General features: G+C 41.0%; 1 protein-coding gene and 1 non-coding gene across 2 annotated transcripts in view; one reads left to right on the forward strand and one right to left on the reverse strand.

Annotated features, from left to right (window-relative positions):
- Positions 1-21,959, forward strand: part of MED14 (mediator complex subunit 14) — a 176,519-nt gene that overhangs the window by 85,786 nt on the left and 68,774 nt on the right. The window lies entirely within an intron of this gene.
- TRNAE-UUC (transfer RNA glutamic acid (anticodon UUC)) lies at positions 11,420-11,492 on the reverse strand. Its single transcript has one exon. It is a non-coding gene; the product is annotated as a tRNA-Glu (tRNA).

A 21,959-nucleotide genomic window follows, 5' to 3' on the forward strand; every position in this document is an offset into this window, starting at 1 on the left:
ACAGAAGTCCATAGGTGGAATAACAAAATACTTCAAAGAAATACAAGCACAAAACCAAGAACAGACACAAAAGAAAGTGAACTCCCCAAGTGGAAGAAGCAGTTAACATGGCAAATCAAAGAAGACTTTAAAATTAAGTATAATATCCCCAGAGATATTCTAGAAAAATGTGCATGAGGGAAAAGATAATGAGAGCTTTTAGAAATGAAATTTATGATCATTGAAATAAAAGCTCAAGAGATAGACGAAAAAGAATAACAAACATACCTAAGAATGATAATAAAACTGAAGTTCACTAGTGTGGAATAGGTATCAAACAATCAGAATATTCACCCAACCAGTAAGACTCAGAACAGAATGCCCTAAATGGTGTGTACTGGCTTAATTTCAGGCTTAAACACATGAAATTGAGCCAAGAGATTTTCCCAGACTACAGTGCACAGAGGCAAAGAAATGAAAAGTCTAAGAGATGGTCCAAGAGACATGGATGATAGATCCACAAGTTTAAAGGTACATATGATAGTGATTCTACATGGATAAAACAGAGAAGAAGGGAGGGAGTGAAGAAATAATAAATGAAATATTGTAAGAGCCCAAGAAAGATACTAGTCTTGAGAATGCTAGATCCCATCAAATGCACACGTTTTGTTTTTTTTTTCCATAAAAGTGCTTCATTTAAACCTAATGAAGACAGAGAAGGGGCTCATTTATTCTTATTTTACTGGTGAGGAAATTGTGGTATAGGGTAGATAACTTACTCAAGTAAGTCAGGATGTGAACCCAGACTGATTTCTAATCTACTGATGTACTGTTTTGCCACCAATTTGACAGCGGCTTCAGCTTTACTTATTCAATAACTTTGTGAACACCTCTGAATTCCAGGGCATGGGTGAGTCTAGGAGGGGAGGCTAATTAGAGGTCAATAAGATGCTGTCCCTATCTTAGTTTATCCTCTTGCAGCCAGTGGCTATGGAGAGAAAATGGTATGACATACTGTGAAGAGAATGGATTTGAGCATCAGATGAAACTGGAGTTGAATCATCACTCTAGTAGCTCTTGCACGCTTTGTGCTCTTAACGCAATTACTTAATCTGAACTTTGGCTTCACAACCATAGGGTGGAAATAACAATAGTACCTATTTCATTGTGTTGAGATAGCCTATGTAAATGTATGAAGATTGAGATATCCTATGTAAAACACTTAAGCTCTTGTTTAGACAATACTAATGTATCTTTCGGAGAAGGCAATGGCACCCGACTCCAGTACACTTGCCTGGAAAATCCCATGGGCGGAGGAGCCTGGTAGGCTGCAGTCCATGGGATCACGAAGAGTCAGACATGACTGAGCGACTTCACTTTCATTTTTCACTTTCATGCATTAGAGAAGGAAATGGCAACCCACTCCAGTGTTCTTGCCTGGAGAATCCCAGGGACGGGGGAGCCTGGTGGGCTGCCGTCTATGGGGTTGCACAGAGTCGGACACGACTGAAGCGACTTAGCAGCAGCAATGTATCTTGGGAACTCACAGATAAATTAATACTAATGTATCTTGGGAGAAGGCAATGGCAACCCACTCCAGTTCTCTTACCTGGAAAATCCCATGGACGGAGGAGCCTGGTAGGCTGCAGTCCATGGGGTCACACAGAGTCGGACAAGACTGAAGCGACTTAGCAGCAGCAGCAATGTATCTTGGGAATTACCAGTTGGAAGATTGGGGAACACTTCATGGGAGAGAGAATATTTGAGCCAGGTGGTGAAGAAGAAATGAAATGTTTAATATGTAGACAGGGGAAGAGATCCCTTCAGGCTGAAGTAACAGCATGAGCAAATGCATGCAGGCAGGAAGCTAAACTGGGTCAGGTCAGACAGTACCTTAAAGGAAATATTAGTAAGTAAAGCTTGAACAGTGGCTTTGGTCTGTGCTCTAGCAAAATAAATGAAATGAGATTATGAAGTCCAGGGAGACAAAACTACTTTGATTTTTCTTTCATTTTGCTACCCTGTGTCCCCATGAGTAGAACGGAACAGCACAGAAGTTATAATGTATTTCATATGTGTTGACAGGCTAACCCAGTGTCTGTTCCTACCTGCGTCTGCTCTGTCCTGATCTCCATTCTAGAGGCTAAAAAAAGCCTTGGTTTCCCAGTCTCCCTCGTGGCAGTAGTGGCCATGCTTTACCATGCTTTCTTGAACTAGAAACAGTAATCTGTCAGAGGGCTTCTGGGAGAATTTTGCATTATATAATGAAAAAGACAAATATCCCAGAACTATTTTTTTCTCTGCTTCATGCCATGTCTGGAGTTGCAGCAACCATGTTGGGACCATGAAGTGAAGGAGCAAAGGATCCTGGTACAGTTGATACGCTCAACTAATTTCTCAGCAACCACAAATCTCCAGTCACCTTGTTATATGAGAAAAATGAACTCCTGTCCACTGCGAGCCACATTGTCTGTTCTTGTAACCAAAATCATTTCTAGCTGATACAACAGGAGATTTGGGGGCTTTGAGAATTAAAAAAAAATTAAGTATAGCTAGTTTTTACTCCAGAGAAGGTAATGGCACCCCACTCCGGTACTTTTGCCTGGAAAATCCCATGGATGGAGGAGCCTGGTAGGCTGCAGACCGTGGGGTCGCTAAGAGTCGGACACGACTGAGCGACTTCACTTTCACTTTTCACTTTCATGCATTGGAGAAGGAAATGGCAACCCACTCCAGTGTTCTTGCCTGGAGAATCCCAGGGACAGGGGAGCCTGGTGGGCTGCCGTCTATGGGGTCGCACAGAGTCGGACACGACTGAAGCGATGCAGCAGCAGCAGCAGTTTTTTACTCAGGCAGAGTTTCACTTATTCTATTTTTCTCAAATCAGTGCCCACAGTCCTAGTGATTTTGAAAGCTAATCTAGTGTTTGGCTAAGGTCACTCTAGAACTGGGAAAGTCTGCAAATCGGCTGTGAAAATTACATAGCGGAAACAGATGGTTTTAGTGTTCATGAATACAAGTTTTTGCATGGTCTCTTAAATCTGTTTTTTGTTCTATCTGGAAAAGTGTTCTGTTGTCAAAGAGAAATGCTTTGACATTAAATAATGACCTATAACATTAGAATAATTGAGTGCAATATCCATAAAGAGGAAATAACTGACTGATAGGAAATTAAGCATGACAGAAATGTTATTTTGCTTCCAAATGTAAGGCAACATAATGTAACTTTTTCCTGCACTGGAAAATTGTTATACAGTGACTCCAGGGGATGATAAATGCTTACCCAGATATAAGCTTTCAAGGTATAGATTCATCCACGTGATATGTTTATATCTTGGTGGTCCTCAAAGTCAAATAGTTTGGATTCAACATAGTCCAAGTTTCAATATAACAAATACATTTCCGGGTGTCTGGGCTGGCAAAAAAAAAAAAAAAAAAAACCTCTGAAAAATTAAGAAAACGTATATAAATGAGATTACTGAAGAATGGACTACCTCGTGATACTTGGGAATCTTATTTTGAATCCTTGGTTTAGTGAATATGTTGTTCTACTGCTACCTATCTCTTTGTAGTGCCTAATTGAGCAATCTTATGGTAACATTTGGAAGAAGTCATTTTGGCAGTAATTTTCATAAATATCAAAGAAAAACCAAAGTTATATTCACATGTTCTTCAGGAGCATTGTTTTCTCTCTAAACTTTGCTTTTAGCTTAGAAGTGGGAGTTTCCTTCCCGCTTTGGCTCATTCTATCTTTCAGAAATGTCTAGAAATAATGGGCTAAATTGTTTTGAAGCAAAAAATGAATTCTGTACAAATCTTTCCACTGGTTTAGGAAGACAGTCTAGCATGGGTCTCAAGAATGGCCTTGCTAAGTGTGCCACGCTAAGGCCTGACCATCCCTGGATCCTGAATGGTTTCCATAGAGAGTCATGTATTAAGGTAGTCAAGGAGACCAAAACATGACAACTCTGCGGAAAGGGGAACTGGCTTGTCTGATGCTTGCCACAGAATGTACTGAGCCCTTGGCCCTGGATTGCAGCCTAATCCACTATATGTGTAGCCTACCTCATTGCCTCATGAGACTTGGAGGCATAGGAACTGGTACCACTATGCTGATGCTCCTCTTGTTTTCTAGGCAGTAATAAAATGCTTTATTCTGATTTATCACCTCTCATTGTCTACCATTTTGTCATCTGTGGAAGTAGGAGGTTTACCCTGTGTTAAGGCAATCAGACTACCAAAGACATGTTTGTAGTGTAACAAATCAGGTTCATTGAATCACTGTAATAAGGGAGATCACACAAGAGGAACCATGGGGCATCTCATCAAATGAAGGAAAAGTGACAGTCATTATGGGATCTGGGGGAAGGGTGGCATTTGCATCCATGCATGCTCAGTAGCTTCGGTTGTGTCTGACTCTTTGTGACCCCATGGACTATAGCCTGCCAGGCTCCTCTGTCCATGGGATTCTCTAGGCAAGACTACTGGAGTGAGTTGCTATGCCCTCCTCCAGGGGTTCTTCCCAACCCAGGGAATGAACTCAAGTCTCCTGCATCTCCTGCATTGCAGGTGGATTCTTTACCCAGGGAGCCACCTAGGAAGCCCAGGGTGGCGTTTAGGTGACATTTAAGTGAAGCAGTGTTTTGGAGGTTCCAAGCAAGACTGTGTGTAAAAGGCTGAATATCAGCTCTATGCTGCAAAGTGAACCCTTGGATTAACATATATGTGGAATATTGAAACCAGGACCCCTATCTGAAGCTGTTCACCTAGGATGGAAATTGTAGCTGCTTGTCTAGGTCAAAGTGACTTAGATTCTCCAGGCAAGAGTGCGATGTTTTATTCCTGAAGATACAATTTCAAATGGCAAAGTTTCTGACAGTCCATGATTTTAGAGAACAAAATTTCTCAGTAAGTATGGCAGCAGTAGTCACCCAAACAGCATGGTTACTGTGACATTTTCTGCCTGCAGCATGTTCTTGAGAGAAATATTTCCGGTGAACTGTGCAATTGACTTTGTGTATTACTCAAGCCTAATGAACGACTGGGCAGATTCCTACTTTATCTTTCTGAACTAAATTTGACTTTCACCGTTCCTTCTTTTGTTCAAGGACTATGTATGACATTCAATCTGTAGGACATTATGTTGTGAAATCCAGGTCGGCACCACTGTCTGAGTTCCATTGATTGGAAGGCTTTTTTGGCAGTTTTATTAGTCCTTTTCACTTCTTCCATTGTAAGATGAACTGGTGAGTCAATTTCTGTGACAGTATCTGAATGGTAGCATTTAAGACTCTGAAGATCACACAATTGAATGCTGTAACACAGGTAGATACTAAGAGAAGGTTTTATCATCAGAATTTGAAGAATACTTGTAAGTTATAGGGTATCCAAATTAAATTAAGACAACAGATCTTATCCCAATCTGGAGTCGACAGAGCTAGAGATGGGAGTATTAGCTAAGTTATCTCATTTTTAAAGGAAATGTCTTTGCCACCTATAGTCACTTAGTATTGAGTTCAATTACCTAGGAAACCAATTGGTTTATCACAAGAAATCTGTACCAAGGGAAGTTGGAAGTAGAGTACATACTCAACAGCTGGTTTAATTGTATGTTTTTAGCCAAATCATAAGCAAACTGTAGCCACGTGTAGGAGCTCTACCAAGGAGTGAGTAAGGTTTCAAAGAGCAATATTAAGAATTGGCCCTATAGGGACTTCCCTGACGGTCCAGTGGTTAAGACTCATTGAAGGGCATACAGCTTCGATCCCTGGTTGGGTAATAAGGTCCTGCATGCCATGTGGCATGGCCAAAAAAAAAAAAAAAAAGAATAGGTTCTATGGATATTACAGTTCAAGAAGTCAACAAGCTCAATCTGGCAAAGAAGGGGAAAAAAGCCTATCTTGTGCTATGGATGTTGGGCGAAAGCTGTCTACTTCACGCTGGCATCTGCTTCTGAAGGATTTAGAAGAATCTTTAGTTTGAGGTCTCCCACTGATACAGTCTTCCAGTGAGTTAAGAGCGGCTTATGTATCTTTGAGAGAGATGAGTCCAAGGATCAATGTCCTGGAGTATTACTGTTGTGTTAGTTGTGTGCTAAGGTGCTTCAGTCGTGTCCGACTCTTTGTGACCCCATGGACTGTAGCCCGCCAGGCTCCTCTGTCCGTGGGATTCTCCAGGCAAGAATACTGGAGTGGGTTGCCATTCCCTTCTCCAGGGAATCCAGGGATCGAACCTGCATCTCTCGTTTCTTCTGCATTGGCAGGCAGGCTCTTTACCACTAATGCCACCTGGGAAACTCTGCTGTGTTAGTTAAGAGTACCTGGTAATGTCCTCATCAAAGTTGGAGGGATGTCTTTTTTCAGAAGTCAAAGTCTCTGTGTTTTAAATTGTAAAGGCTTTGTTTTATTTTTTGAATTAATTTTTATTGGAGTATAGTTGCTTTACAAGGTTGTGTTAGTTTCTACGGTACAGCAAAATGAACCAGCCTTCCATATACATATGGACTTCAAGACTTTGTTTTAGAGCAAGGTTTCTCAACCTTAGCACTGTTGACATTTTGGGCTCATAACTCTTTGCTGTCGGCGGGTGGCGGGGGGCTGTTCTGTGCACTGTAGGATGTTGAGCAGCATCCCTGACTTGTACCCACTCAATGCCACTGGCACCCTGCCCCCAGTTGTGACAAACACAAACGTCTGCAGACATTGCCAACTGTCCCTGGGGGTGGGGCTAGCCCCTGGTTGAGAACCACTGTTTTAGAGGAGATAGGAAAACTCTTCTCACGTCCGTTGAATATAAGACTGAAGGTGATATGGTCAGTGCAGATTTTGAGTAAGATGTAATATCTCCCAAAGATGCTTGGTAACAGTTCTAGAGAAGTAAATGTCACCATTGCTAGAGAGAACATCAAGATTTTTCCAAGTAGAAAAGAACTAAATCAAGTAACCTTTTTGTTGTTGTTCAAATTGTGGCTTTTTGATAACCTCTGATGAGTCTCAAAAATAGATACATAATGGCCAAACATAGTTACAGCCCATGTAAATCTATTTGGAACTTTTTTAAAGAGGCTTGAGGCTTTGGCTATAGGATCCATCCCATCTTAACTGTTTCCAGAGGATTATGGCACAGGCAGGTAGGACATGCCCAATAAACATCCTTGGTGGACTTCCCTGGTGGATAGAAGACTGCTTGCCCACGCAGGGAACATGGGTTTGATCCCTGGTCCAGAAAGATTTCATATCCCATGGGGCATCTAAGCCCTTGCGCCTCAACTACTGAAGCCCCTTTGCCCTAGAGCCTGTGCTCCACAATAGGAGAAGCCAAGGCAATGAGAAGCCCACGGACTGAAACAGAGAGTAGCCCCGCTTGCCGCTACTAAAGACTGCACCCAGTGACAGACCCAGTGCGACCAAAAATAAATTTTAAAAAGAGAGACTTAAAAAAATCCCTGGTGATATCTTTTAAACAAATACAGGTTTAAAAATTAGTCAGATTATCTCTGCCTTGGTAATATGACTGAACACTTCTGGCTAATATGTTATATATTAATCAGCACTAACACTAGCAGGCTGGAGGAGAATAGCTGTTTAGTTCCTCTTTACTTCCTACCGTTCCATGGTAAGTTGCTTTAGTCATGTCCCACTCTTTGCGACCCTATGGACTGTAGCCCGCCAGGCTCCTCTGTCCAGGGGATTCTCCAGGCAAGAATATGGAATGGGTTGCCATGCCCTCCTCCAGGAGATCTTCCTGACCCAGGAATCGAACCCACGTCTCTTAAGTCTCCTGTGTTGGCAGGCAGGGTCTTTAGCACTAGCGCCACCTAGGAAGCCCCATCCTCTTCTGGGGTTTAACATAATTTATAAGGATATAGTCAAAACTACCCTGGGAGTAAGAACACTTTATGGACAGTGGGAACAATGACAAACTTCCGGGAGTTTTTGATTTATATCTGAGAGTGGACCAGAATGGTCCCCGATCAACAAAGGTATTGAAATCTACAAAGAAACTCAACTTTGTAGACAACTACTGTGTAAGTCTGTGTGTTAGCACATGAGGATATTTGCTTTAGCCTGAAAGGTGCACACTGAAATGTATCTACTCTATTTAACTTGTGCATAAGTGATCTAAGAAGACTGAACTTTTTTCATGTGTTAGCTTCCTCCACCTCTTTCTCCCCCACAGTCTTAACTTTGGGAAACAAGAGTTTTCACAGTAATTTTGAGTTACTCACTTAAATGTGGAGAATGCTGAAACAAACTTACGTCTATTATCTTTCTTTTTTATGAGGTGAAGAAGCATATCTTTATGAGGCCATTCCAGGATAATTCAGGCACAAAAGACATCTTAACAGCTTTATTATTTAGGATCTGATAAGGGAAAGACAAAATCAAGAACTGTCAGGAAACAGAAGACATTAATATAAGTCATAATTTTAAAAACCAAGATACAGTTATACATTTTAAAACCACAGTAATAGATAATAACCTTAATAACCAGGGATCAAACCAGTGTTCCTTGCAGTGGAAGCACTGAGTCCTAACCACTGGATGGCCAGAGAAGTTCCTTGATAGACATTTGGGTTGTTCCTGTCTTTCAGCCACTGGGAACAGTGCTGCTATGAACATTTGTGTACAAATATTTCTTTGTATAACCATCTTCAATGTTTTTGAGTATATACATAGGAGTGGAATTATTAATATGCTAACAATGTGCTAATATACTAATTATACATTTAACTTTGCAAGACCAACTGAACTGTTTTCCACAGTAGTGCACTTTTTTTCCTTATTAAATGTTTTATTTATTTTTTAAATTTAAATTTATTTATTTTAATTGGAGGCTAATTACTTTACAATATTATATTGGGTAGTGCACTGTTTTACATTCCCACCATCCATGTCCTCACCAACACTTGTTATATCCTGTTTTAGTAACAGACATCTTGCTAGGAGTGAATGGCATCTCATTGTGAATTGTACACTTTAAAATAGTTTGACTTAAATTTCCCTAATGATTAATAATATTGAGTATCTTGCTGCTGCTGCTGCTAAGTCGCTTCAGTTGTGTCCGACTCTGTGCGACCCCAGAGACGGCAGCCCACCAGGCTCCCCCATCCCTGGGATTCTCCAGGCAAGAACACTGGAGTGGGTTGCCATTTCCTTCTCCAATTCGGGGAAAGTGAAAAGTGAAAGTGAAGTCGCTCAGTTGTGTCCAACTCTTAGCGACCCCATGGACTGCAGCCTACCAGGCTCCTCTGCCCATGGGATTTTCCAGGCAAGAGTACTGGAGTGGGGTGCCGTTGCCTTCTCCGATTAAGTATCTTGTCTTGTGCTTATTGGCCACCTGTATATCTTCTTTAGAGAAATGTCTATTCAAATTCTTTGCACATATTAAAAACTGTGTTGTTTTTTGTTGAGTTGTATATATATTCTGAATACTATATACCTGTGAGATTTATGATTCACAAATATTTTCTCCCATCTGTTAGTTGTATGTATTTTCAACTTCTTGATAGCTTCCTTTGATGCACAGAAGTTTCTTATTTTTATGAAGTTCGATTTATCCACTTTTTTTTATTGCTTATGCTTTTCATGTCAAGTCTAAGGATCCATTGCCAAATCTAAGATCATGAAGTTTTATTATTATGTTTTGTTCTGAGAGTTTTATAGTTTATGTCTTTGATCCATTTTTGAGTTAATTTTGGTGTGTGGTATAAGGAAAGGGTCCAATTTCATCTTTATTTTAATTGAGGAATATTTGATGTACCATACTATATAAGTTTCAGGCAAAAGAGTTGATCATGACTTAGCGACTGAACAACAACAAATACAACATAGTGATTCACAGTTTTTAAAGGTTATATTCCATTTATAGTTATTATAAAATATTGGTGATATTCCCTGTGTTGTACTATATATCTTTGTAGCTTATTTATTTTATACATAGTAGTTTGTACCTCTTAACAATTTCAGTCTTTTGCATGTGGATATCGAGCTCCATTTACTGGAGACCCAATTCTTTGCCTCATTGAATCAATTGCGTGTGCATATCAGCTCCATTTACTGGAGACACAATTCTTTCCCCCATTGAATGGTCTCAGCACTCAAAAAAAATCAATTGGCCATAGATATACAAATTCATTTCTGAACTCTCTATTCCATTGATCTATTTAGTTGTTTGCTTGCTTAGTGACTTTTCTAAACTATTTTTGTAAATTCTGTGTTGTCATACGTGGCCACCTACGTCTGCTCTGTTAGCTTTGTGGTCAGATAATGTTTTGACAGTTTCCTTAAGGACCTGGAGAGAAGAAAAAGAGAAGAAGGAGGAGGAAGAGAGAAGGGGAAAAAAAAAGAAATCCCCTTTCTCCTAGTCTTTGCAAATTGGCTCAGTGTCAGGGTACTCCTCCAATGCTTAGCCAAGCCCTTTGCAACTCTGCTTAGCCTTCACATCCTGCTTGCACAGAGCCTGAAGGCAAGCCAGAGGTGAGAGTTAAGGATCTTTTCAGGGTTTTTGTTTTTGTTTGTGTTTTTTTGAGCATGCATCTAGCCCTGGGCATGTATGTAGCCTTCTTGATTCCTAAGTATACGTGGGAGCTTTTAAAAGTCCTTATTTTCTCGTGTACCTCCTTTCCCAATCTCTTCCCGGGCTTTATGGTCTCTCTATTTCTTGTCCGGGGCTGCTACTGCCAATACTTGGGGCCTGAAATGCTTTTGGTAAAAGCTGTTTGGGAAGCTGCTCCAGGCCTGGGAATGCTCCCAGTTGAGCAAAACAAAGGTAAGTCTTGTGCAGGTCCTTTAGGGAGCTGCCAGGCAAGTCTAAACCCACAACCACAAGTATTTGAGAGTCAACTTCATATTGCTCCCTGAGGCACTGGCAACGTACGCCAGGGGTGTGGACTGCTGTCCTTGTGGCTGCTGCCAGTCTAGGATAGAGGGGATTGTAAGTGGGCAGTTTAAAATGCCACTGTGCTCTCTTTCTTCAATACAGCAGCTTTTGTCTTCACCAGGTCTTCCTTTGGTTGGTGTGTTTTTGACCAAATTCTAGAGTTGTGCAAAAGTTGATAATGATTGTTCTTGCCAGCTCATTAGTCGCTTCTGTGGAGGGACACAGTCCTAGAGTTCCCTACTTCCTAATTTTCAGTGACATCATTCCATAATGTACTTTTATATGAATGTGTTTGGATGTAAATATCTAGCGATATAAATAGATAATAAAATTAACGACTTTAATTTTAAGATATAATTAGTGTTAGTATATTAAATAAAATATATATGATATTGAAATTACTATTTTAACAAACTAATGATTTCCTTAAGTAACGGACAAATCCATCATCAGAAAAAACATTTTCTTGTACACATATTTGTATTTTAGGTAATTATTATACTCTTTATAGCTTTTTTTTTTTTTTTTTGGCCACACTGCATGGCTTGCAGGATCTTAGTTCCCTGACCAGGGATTGAATCTGAGTCCTCAGCAGTGAAAGTGCAGAGTCCTAACCACTGGACTACCAGGGAATCCCCATACTATGTATAGCCTTAATCATTTTTTTTAATTATCTACTTTACATAGGCAACTTTTGAAGCCAAGAACCACCTAGTTAATTTTCCCTGAATATACTTTTTACATTATATTAATAAATTTTAAGGTGGCAAAATAAGCTCATATATCAGCCACAGGACTGGAACCTTCTGTTAACTTACAACAGTTTTATAATAGAAAAGAATAAGGGTAAATTGGAAGAGAGAAGAGAAAAATGTAAAGTGTAAAGAGAAAAAAAAATAAAAGAGAAGGAACCAGTTTTAGAATAAAATTATCATTGTAAAAGCTAAGCACACATTTTAACACATAGTCATACACACATGCGCTTCCCAGGTGGCGCTAGTGGTAAGGAACCCACCTGCCAATGCAAGTACACGTAAGAGATGTGGGTTCGATCCCTGGGTCGGGAAGATCCCCTGGAGGAGGGCATGGCAACCCACTCCAGTATTCTGGCCTGGAGAATCCCACTGACAGAGGAGCCTGGCGGGCTGTAGTCCATGGGGTTGCTCAGAGTCAGACACGACTGAAGCAACTTAGCGTGCACACATATACACACAACCATGCGTGTGTATTAGAGGTGCTTTAAGCTATAGCTTGGGGTCTTGATAGTCTTCTTTCATTTTTTTGAAGTATAGTTGACTTACAATGTATTCATTTCTACTGTACAGCAAAGGGATTCAGTTATACAAATATATATATATAGTTACACATATATATTCTTTTTTCATTATGGTTTATTACAGGATATTGAATCTAGTTCCCTTTTCTATACAGTAGGAGATTGTTGTTTATCTATTCTATATATAATAGCTAACCTCAAATTCATAATCCTTCCCTCCCCCAACCTCCCTACCCCTCAGGACCCACAAGTCTGTTCTTATATCTGAGCCTGTTTCAGTTTTCACAGATACGTTCATTTGTGCCATATTTTTAGATTCCACATACAATGACATCATATGGTATTTGTCTTTCTCTTTCTGACTTCACTTAGGTTATAATCTCTAGGTCCATCCATGTTGCTACAAATGGCATTATTTCATTCTTTTTTATGGCTGAGTAATATTTGTGTGTGTGTGTGTGTGTGTGTGCCACGTCTTTATCCACTCATCTGTCTTTGGGCATTTAGGTTGTTTCCATATCTTGGCTATTGTAAATAGTGCTTCTATGTACATTGGGATGCATGTATCATTTCAAATGATAGTTTTGTCTGGATATATGCCCAGGAGTGAGATTGCTGGATCATATGTCAACTCTATTCTCAGTTTTTTAAGGAACATCCATACTGTTCTTCATAGTGGCTGCACCAATTTACATTCCCAAGAATGTAGGAGAGTTCCCTTTTCTCCACACCCTTTCTAGCATGTTATTGGGGCCTTGATAATATTATTATCATACTATTAAAAAAGCTAGTACTTATTAACACTTGTATGGAAAAAAATAACATGGTCTCTGTCTTTTAGACAAGTCAGTCTCCTCATGAGTTTTTTTTCTTTTTTTTGGTCTCTTTATTCTAAAGCTCCTCTCAAATGAACAATCTTATCCATGTCAAAGTTGCCTAAAGTAGGCATGACAATTCCAAATTGTTCTTAGTGAACTTATGCCAGAAGTTAGTATAAGTTTATTAGCCAACAAACCCACGAGAATCTGGCTGACACTTGGTCAAACATAAAAATATCTCTGACGAATGACTTGGGCCCTTAACTCCAACGTTAAGTCATCTCGACTGCTGATGGGAAGAATCAGCAGTCTCCTGGAAGGCAGAATATTTACAAAGATCTCTTCCAAAGTCAATTTCTCATAAGTTCTCAGACAAGCAACAGACAAGATGGTGGATACACAAACAATAGAAGGTGGTGTTAAAAGCTAGATTCCACCAGAGGACACCAAAGTCTAATCAGATCTCTAAAATTTCAGGAGGTGAATAATACTTCTGATACCACAGGGACAAAGAAACCATCAGAGTCCATATTTGGTGCAAAACCCATGTAATCAGGGACAGAGATGCCTCAAGTAGATGAAAGGCAAGGGGCTGCGGATGTCCATGTGATTACTGAGTCAAAGTTCCTGGTTCAGGACTTCCCTGGTGGTCCAGTGGTTGAGAGTCCGCCTTCCAGTGCAGGGGACAAGGATTTGATTCCTGGTTGCGGAGCTAAGATCCCACCTGCTGCAGGACAACTGAGCCTGCACACCACAACCAGGGAAGCCCGCGAGACCCTATGAAAACGAAAAGATCCCGCATGTCACAAGAAGATGCCACGTGCTGCAATTAAGACTCGACGCAGCCAAAGAAATAAATCATTATCTCAGCTGTACCTTGATAGAAACTCCAAATGTCCTAGCCAAATCTGCTTAAGACCAACAGAGATAAACCCACAGCCTGAAAAATTCAGTTTTTATTGACCCATCATGCTGAGGGACCTGAGATGGCTTTGGCTGATGGACTGGGGAGCTGTTGAAGACATGGCTGGTGTGTCTGTGTGACAAGAGAGTGAGAATGAATGGCAATAGCCAAGCTGTCTCCCGTGCTTCAGGCTGCCGCATAGACCATTCAGTTGGGACAGAATTATTCCCTCAACAAGGCTTGCTACTTTGGATTTCTGTTCCAATGACTATAGTATGGCCAATCTGACTTCCCTGAAGCTGATTTAAAAAAAAAAAAAAATCCCACAGAATACCATGGAAGAACCTATTCAAAGCCTGAGTGCTGTAGGTGCTCCAGACTGACAATGGACGATGGACAGAATGACAGCTCCCACGATGAGCCTCCCACTGCAGAGAATGGCTGAGAAGATACTTCGATCTGCCTCCTGCCTCAAGTGGAAGAAAGACTCCACCATCTTTGTTTTACTACTTGGGGGCCCTCTGTAGTAGACTATGATGACACTGAGACCCAAAATGCCCCGGATAAAGATGGGCACCCCAAACCAGGCACAAACTGCGATCTAAGACAAAACGATGGAAGGGAAAGGCACAGCAGTCTTGTCTGATTTAATGAAAATGATGGAATCAAGGGAGAAGCCAGCTTAGTTCCACTGGTGAAGAGATTGGGTTATTGTAGCTCCCTCTAGGGGCCATTGTAGTTCCCTCTCCTAGATGACTCAGAGAGAAGCCTTTGGCCCCCAGGGAGAAATAGTGGCTACTGACCTAGAACAAACGAACAATGTGCCCATGGAAAGAGGACACTAACCCTGGTACCTGAAGAAAGAATATCTCTGTTCCCTAGGAAGTTGGGGGGTGGGTGGAAATATTTAACACTTCCTCCATTCTCTAGACCCAGTGCTGCAGCATCACAAAATAATGACATGGTCCTCTTGAGTTAAGCAACAGCTGCAATTGGCAATAACCCTGCTGCTGGGTTTGTCATCCCATCTGAGTCCTAGGGGGAAAAAAAAAAAAACTACTGTGGGATCAAAACTTTTCTGCTGTGCGGGACACCTGCACAATAGCAGGACTATTCAGTTCTGCCCAACGACCTCGGGAAAGCTGGACCCCTGGGGTGTGTCGGACACCTCAGCTCCTTCCTCATATGGGCACCAGTGTAACCTTGTTCCAATCTGGCTGATAGGAATTAAGACATTTAGCTCTTGGCCTTGGGTTCCTCAGCTGTGATGCAACTCACTGCTCACAGAATGTCCATCCGAGCCCATTGAATCACTCCCTGGGACTTGGGGGCATGAGAACCAGAGCTCCCATGCTGATATCTCTGCTGTTGCTGTGCTGAGGCTTATTCTGATCACGTAATCTACTTCCAGTACCTATGGATGCCAGGTTTACTCCTTGCAATCCACAGGTTGGGGGTTCTTCCTATTAATTACAAAGGAAGAACAAGGCAAGGGGAGATTTTCATCTCTTCATGAAGAATATAATAATTGTATTCTAAATGGGTTCCTTTCTGCTTCTATTTCTAATAATACCCCTCTTTTTCTTTTTCCTTTGTTCATCCACTAGAAATCATTTATTTAAAAGATATTGAATTTTACAAAGAGGTATCTGCACCCTCTGTGTTCACTGCAGTATTATTCTCAAGAGCCAAGACCTGGAAGCAACCAATGCTCAGTTGCTCAGTTGTGTCTAATGACTCTGACTCCATGGACTATAGCCCACCAGCCTCTTCTGTTCATGGAATTCTCCAGGCAAGAATACTGGAATGGGTTGCCATTTCCTCCTCTGAACTGTCCGTCAACAAACAAATAAAATGTGGAATACACACACACATACACAAATGCATGCACACATGCATATTATTTAGCTATAAAAAAGAAAACCCTGTCATTTGTGACAACACGTACAAAACTTTGAAGGCAGATGCTAAGTTAAATAAGTCAGACAAAGAAAGGCAAATACAGGGAATCCTTGACCAACATGGGTTTGAACTGCCCAGGCCCACTTATACATGAATTTTTTCCCCTGCTTCCCTGGTAGCTCAGATGGTAAAGAATCTGTCTGCAATGCGGGAGACCTGGGTTCAATCCCTTGGTTCGGAAGATCCCCTGGAGAAGGGAATGGCAACCCATTCCAGTATTCTTGTCTGGAGAAGTCCATGGACAGAGGAGCCTGGAGACCTACAGTCCATGGGGTCGCAAAGAGTTGGACACGACTGAGTGACTAACACACACACAAATATGTATTACACAATCTACAGTTCGTTGAATCCTCAGATGCAGAACAGCATATACAGAGGGCTGATTGTGAAGTTAGACATGGATTTTTTAAACTGTGCAGGTCATTGCCTTCACCCTCATCTTTTTAAAACTGTACTGTACGATCTCAGATGTAGAATCTAGAAAAGCCAAATTAATAGAAACAAAGAGTAGCTTGGTGGTTGCCAGGGGCTGGGAATTGGGGAAATGGAGAGATGCTGCTCAAATGGTAAAAACTTCCAGTTTTAAGATGGAGTAAAAAGCCTCTTGATGAAAGTGAAAGAGGAGAGTGAAAAAGTTGGCTTAAAGCTCAACATTGAGAAAACGAAGATCATGGCATCTGGTCCCATCACTTCATGGAAAATAGATGGGGAAACAGTGGAAACAGTGTCACTTTATTTTTCTGGGCTCCAAAATCACTGCAGATGGTGACTGCAGCCATGAAATTAAAAGACGCTTACTCCTTGGAAGGAAAGTTATGACCAACCTAGATAGCATATTTAAAAGCAGAGACATTATTTTGCCAACAAAGGTCTGTCTAGTCAAGGCTATGGTTTTTCCAGTAGTCATGTATGGATGTGAGAGTTGGACTGTGAAGAAAGCTGAGCGCTGAAGAACTGATGCTTTTGAACTGTGGTGTTGGAGAAGACTCTTGAGAGTCCCTTGGACTGCAAGGAGATCCAACCAGTCCATTCTAAAGGAGATCAGCCCTGGGATTTCTTTGGAAGGAATGATGCTAAAGCTGAAACTCCAGTACTTTGGCCACCTCATACGAAGAGTTGACTCATTGGAAAAGACTCTGATGCTTGGAGGGATTGGGGGCAGGAGGAGAGGGGACGACAGAGGATGAGATGGCTGGATGGCATCACTGACTCGATGGACATGAGTCTGAGTGAACTCTGGGAGTTGGTGATGGACAGGGAGGCCTGGCGTGCTGCAGTTCATGGGGTCGCAAAGAGTTGGACACGACTGAGCGACTGAACTGAACTGAACTGAAGTTCTGGGGAATCTAGGTGTCTTTTCTTTGCTTTTTTTGGCCACATCTTGTGGCATGTGGAATCTCAACTCTCTGACCAGGGATAGAACTTGAACTCCCTGCAGTAGAAGCAGGGAGTCTTAACCAGTGGACTGCCAGGGAAGTCCCAAGTTCTGGAGGTCTAATATGCAGCATGGGAACTATAGTTAATACGTATTCTATACTTGAAAGTTGCTAAGAAGGGTATCTTAAATGTTCCCACCACAAACATTTTAAAAAGGTAACTATGTGAGGTGAAAAATAAAGATATTGAATTTTAACGTAGCTAGAAAAATTTCAGGTTATAAATTTGTGTGTGTGTGTGTTTTGAGAGCTCCTTGGAAACATTCTTATTTCAAGGCCTGAAACCAAAATTGTTAAAATATTGGACATTTTCATTTCTTTTATAAGCAGTTATCATTGAAGTTTATTATAGCTTTCTTTTTTAAAGTTAGTTTTAAACACTGTATACATTACAAAAAAATGTTCTTAAAATCTGAAAAAATTGAGTAGATATATTAAAGGTTGTTCATTAGGGAAGAAAAAAGATCCAGGCCTTTAGTTGGCTACCCATTCTCAATTTTTTTAAAACAAATTTATTGTGTATATTATCACATATACCGAAAACAAGAGAAAGAGTAAAATGAATTCCCATGTATCCATCATCAGCTTTAATAATTGTCAACATTCTGCCAAACTTATTTCATCTACCTCCTACAACTATTTTTCTGAACTATTTAAAAAGAACTTCTAGACACTTCATTTCACATGTAAATATATTAATATGTAAGTCAATCTTAATCTCAAAAGGTTAACGCAATATAAGTAAAATTACAATGTATAGATGAAGGAATATGCTTGTTCTATTCACTCATGAAAACCAGACATGCTAGGTGCTGGGAATATTAGAGAGAGAGTCAGTTGAGGGCAGAAGATGGAAAGTTCATGGGTTATTTAGGTGAAAAATCAAATACAAGCATTATTGCCCCTAGGTGATGATAATGGTAATAGCTAATATTTGTAGATAAATGACTCTTTTAAGCCCTTTGCAAATGTTATTAAGAATAAATGTAATTTTTTAATAAAATTTTTGAAAACCACAAATGGTTTCTATGAAGTGGAAACAGACTCATGGTTGCCAAGACAGTGGCAGGAGGGATGGATTGGGGGTTTGGGATTAGCAGATGCAAGCTAGTGTGTATAGGATGGATAAGCAACAAGGTCCTACTGGATAGCACAGGGGACTATATTCAATATCTTGTGATAAGCCATAATGGAAAAGAATATGAGAAACAAGATATGTGTATATGACTGAGTCACTTTGATGTACACCAGCAATTAAACACAACATTGTGAATCAATTATACTCTAATACTTATTTTTTTAAGAAGAATAAACATCATTCATTCTTCATAATCATCCTCTGAGGATGAGGAAACTGAGAAACCCAGAGAAATGAAGTAACTTCCTGGAAAGCATTCAGATCATAAGAAGTTAAGCTAGAATTGTAATCTAAGTGGTCTGATTTCAGAGGCTGTGTTGTTGTTTACTCACCCAGTCATGTCCGACTCTTTGCAACCCCGTGGACCACAGCATACCAGGCCTCTCTGTCCCTCACCATCTCCCAAAGTTTGTCCAAATTCGTGTCCATTGCTATGGTGATGCCATCCAGTCATCTCATCCTCTGACGCCCTCTTCTCCTTCTGCCCTCAGTCTTTTCCAGCATCAGGGACTTCTGCGATGAGTCAGCTGTTCATATCAGATGACCAAAATACTGGGGTTTCAGCATCAGCATCAGTCCTTCCAATAAATATTCAGTTGATTTCCCTTAAGATTGACTGGTTTGATCTCTTTGCTGTCCAAGAAACTCTCAGGAGTCTTTTCCAACACCACAGTTTAAAGGCATCAGTTCTTCATGGCTCCGCCTTCTTTGTGGTCCAGCTTTCACAAAGATAGAGTGGTATCATACGCATATCGTCAAGGCTGTATATTGTCACCCTGCTTATTTAACTTATATGCAGAGTACATCATGAGAAACGCTGGACTGGAAGAAACACAAACTGGAATCAAGATTTCCGGGAGAAATATCAATAACCTTAGATATGCAGATGACACCACCCTTATGGCAGAAAGTGAAGAGGAACTAAAAAGCCTCTTGATGAAAGTGAAAGTGGAGAGTGAAAAAGTTGGCTTAAAGCTCAACATTGAGAAAACGAAGATCATGGCATCAGGTCCCATCACTTCATGGAAAATAGATGGGGAAACAGTGGAAACAGTGTCAGACTTTATTTTTTTGGGCTCTAAAATCACTGCAGATGGTGAATGCAGCCATGAAATTAAAAGACGCTTACTCCTTGGAAGGAAAGTTATGACCAACCTAGATAGCATATTGAAAAGCAGAGACATTACTTTGCCAACAAAGGTCTGTCTAGTCAAGGCTATGGTTTTTCCAGTGGTCATGTATGGATGTGAGAGTTGGACTGTGAAGAAGGCTGAGCACTGAAGAATTGATGCTTTTGAACTGTGGTGTTGGAGAAGACTCTTGAGAGTCCCTTGGACTGCAAGGAGATCCAACCAGTCCATCCTAAAGGAGATCAGCCCTGGGTGTTCTTTGGAAGGAATGATGCTAAAGCTGAAACTCCAGTACTTTGGCCACCTCATGCGAAGAGTTGACTCATTGGAAAAGACTCTGATGCTGGGAGGGATTGGGGGCAAGAGGAGAAGGGGACGACAGAGGATGAGATGGCTGGATGGCATCACTGACTCGATGGACGTGAGTCTGAGTGAACTCCGGGAGTTGGTGATGGACAGGGAGGCCTGGCGTGCTGTGATTCATGGGGTTGCAAAGAGTCAGACGCGACTGAGCGACTGATCTGATCTGATATGCATATCTAAGGTTGTTGATGTTTCTCCTGCCTATCTTGATTCCAGCTTGTAACTCATCCAGCCCCACATTTCTCATGATGTGCTCAGCGTATAGATTAAACAAACAGGGTGACAGCAGTCAGCCCTGTTGTACTTCTTTCTCAATCTTGACCTAATCAGTTGTTCCATACAGGGTTCTGACTGTTGCTTCTTGACCTGCATACAGGTTTCTCAGGAAACAGGCAAGATGGTCTGGTATTCCCATTTCTTTAAGAGCTTTCCATAGTTTATTATGATCCACACAGTTAAAGGCTTTGGTGTAGTCAATGAAACAGAAATAGATGTCTCTCCAGAATTCCCTAGCTTTCTCTGTGATCCAGCAAATGTTGGCAATTTGATCTCTGCTTCCTCTTCCTTTTCTAAACCCAGAGTGGACATCTGGAAGTTCTTTGTTTGCATAATGCTGCAGCCTAGCTTGCAATATTTTAAGCATGACCTTTCTAGCATGGGCCTCTGGAGAAGGAAATGGCAACCCACTCCAGTATTCTTGACTGGAGAACTCCATGGACAGAGGATCCTAGTGGGCTACAGTCCGTGAGGTTGCCAAGAGTTGGACATGACTGAGCAACTAACACTACTAGCATGGGAGATGAGTGCAATCGTTGGATGGTTAGCACATTGGTTGGTACTATCCTTTCTGGGAATTGGGATGAAGATTGGCCTTTTCCAGTCCTGTAGTCACTGCTGGGTCTTCCAGACTTGCTGACATAATGAATGCAACACCTTGATGGCATCATCCTTTAGGATTTTGAACAGTTCTACTGGAATTCTGTCACATCCACTAGCTTTATTAACAGCAGTGCTTCCTAAGGCCCACCTGACTTTGCTTTCCAGATTGTTTGGCTCTGGGTGGCTGACCACACCATCGTAGTAGTCCGGTTCATTTGGATCTTTTTTATACAGTTCTGTGTATTCTTTCCAGCTCTTCTTGATGTCTTCAGTGTCTACTACGTTTCTACCATTTATGTCCTTTATTGTGCCCATCTTTGGGCAAAATGTTCCCTTGATATCTCCAATTTTCCTGCAGAGATCTCTAGTCTTTCCCCTTCTATTGTTTTCTTCTAGTTGTATACACTGTTTATTGAAGACGGCCTTCTTGTCTCTCCGTGTTGTTCTTTGGAAATCTTCATTTAGCTTGATATACCTTTCCCTTTCTCCCTTGCTTTTTGCTTCTCTTCTTTCTTTAGCTATTTGTAAGACCTCCTTGGATAACCACTTTGCCTTCTTGCTTTTCTTTTTCTTTGGGATGGTTTTGCTCGCTGCCTCCTGTACAATAGTACAGATCTCTGTCCATGGTTCTTCAGGCAGTCTGTCTACCAGATCTAATCCCTTGAATCTATTCATTACCTCCACTACATATTCATAGGGGATCTGACTGAAGTTGTACCTGGCTGGCCTAGTGGTTTTCCCCAATTTCTTTAGTTTAAGGCTGAATTTTGCTATGAGAAGCTGATGATCTGAGCCACCATCAGCTCCAGATCTTGTTTTTGCTACTGTGTACAGTTTCTCCATCTTCAGCTACAAAGACTATAATGAATTTGATTTTGTTATTGGCCATTTGGTGATGTCCATGTGTAAAGTCATCTCTTGTGCTGTTGAAAAAGGGTATTTGCTATGACCAATGCATTCTCTTGGCAGAATTCAGTTAGCCTTTGTCCTGCTTCGATTTGTTCTCCAAGGCCAAACTTGCCTGTTACTCCTGGTATCTCATGACTTCCTACTTTTGCATTCCTATCTGCAATGATGAATAGAATATCTCTTTTTTGTGTTAGTTCTAGGTCTTCTAGGTCTTCATAGCACTGATCAACTTCAGCTTCTTTGGCACTGGTGGTAGGGGCATAGACTTGGATTACTGTGATGTT

The sequence above is a fragment of the Bos taurus genome, chromosome X, assembly GCF_002263795.3.
Source record: "Bos taurus isolate L1 Dominette 01449 registration number 42190680 breed Hereford chromosome X, ARS-UCD2.0, whole genome shotgun sequence".
In the NCBI taxonomy this organism is placed as follows: Eukaryota; Metazoa; Chordata; class Mammalia; order Artiodactyla; family Bovidae; genus Bos; species Bos taurus.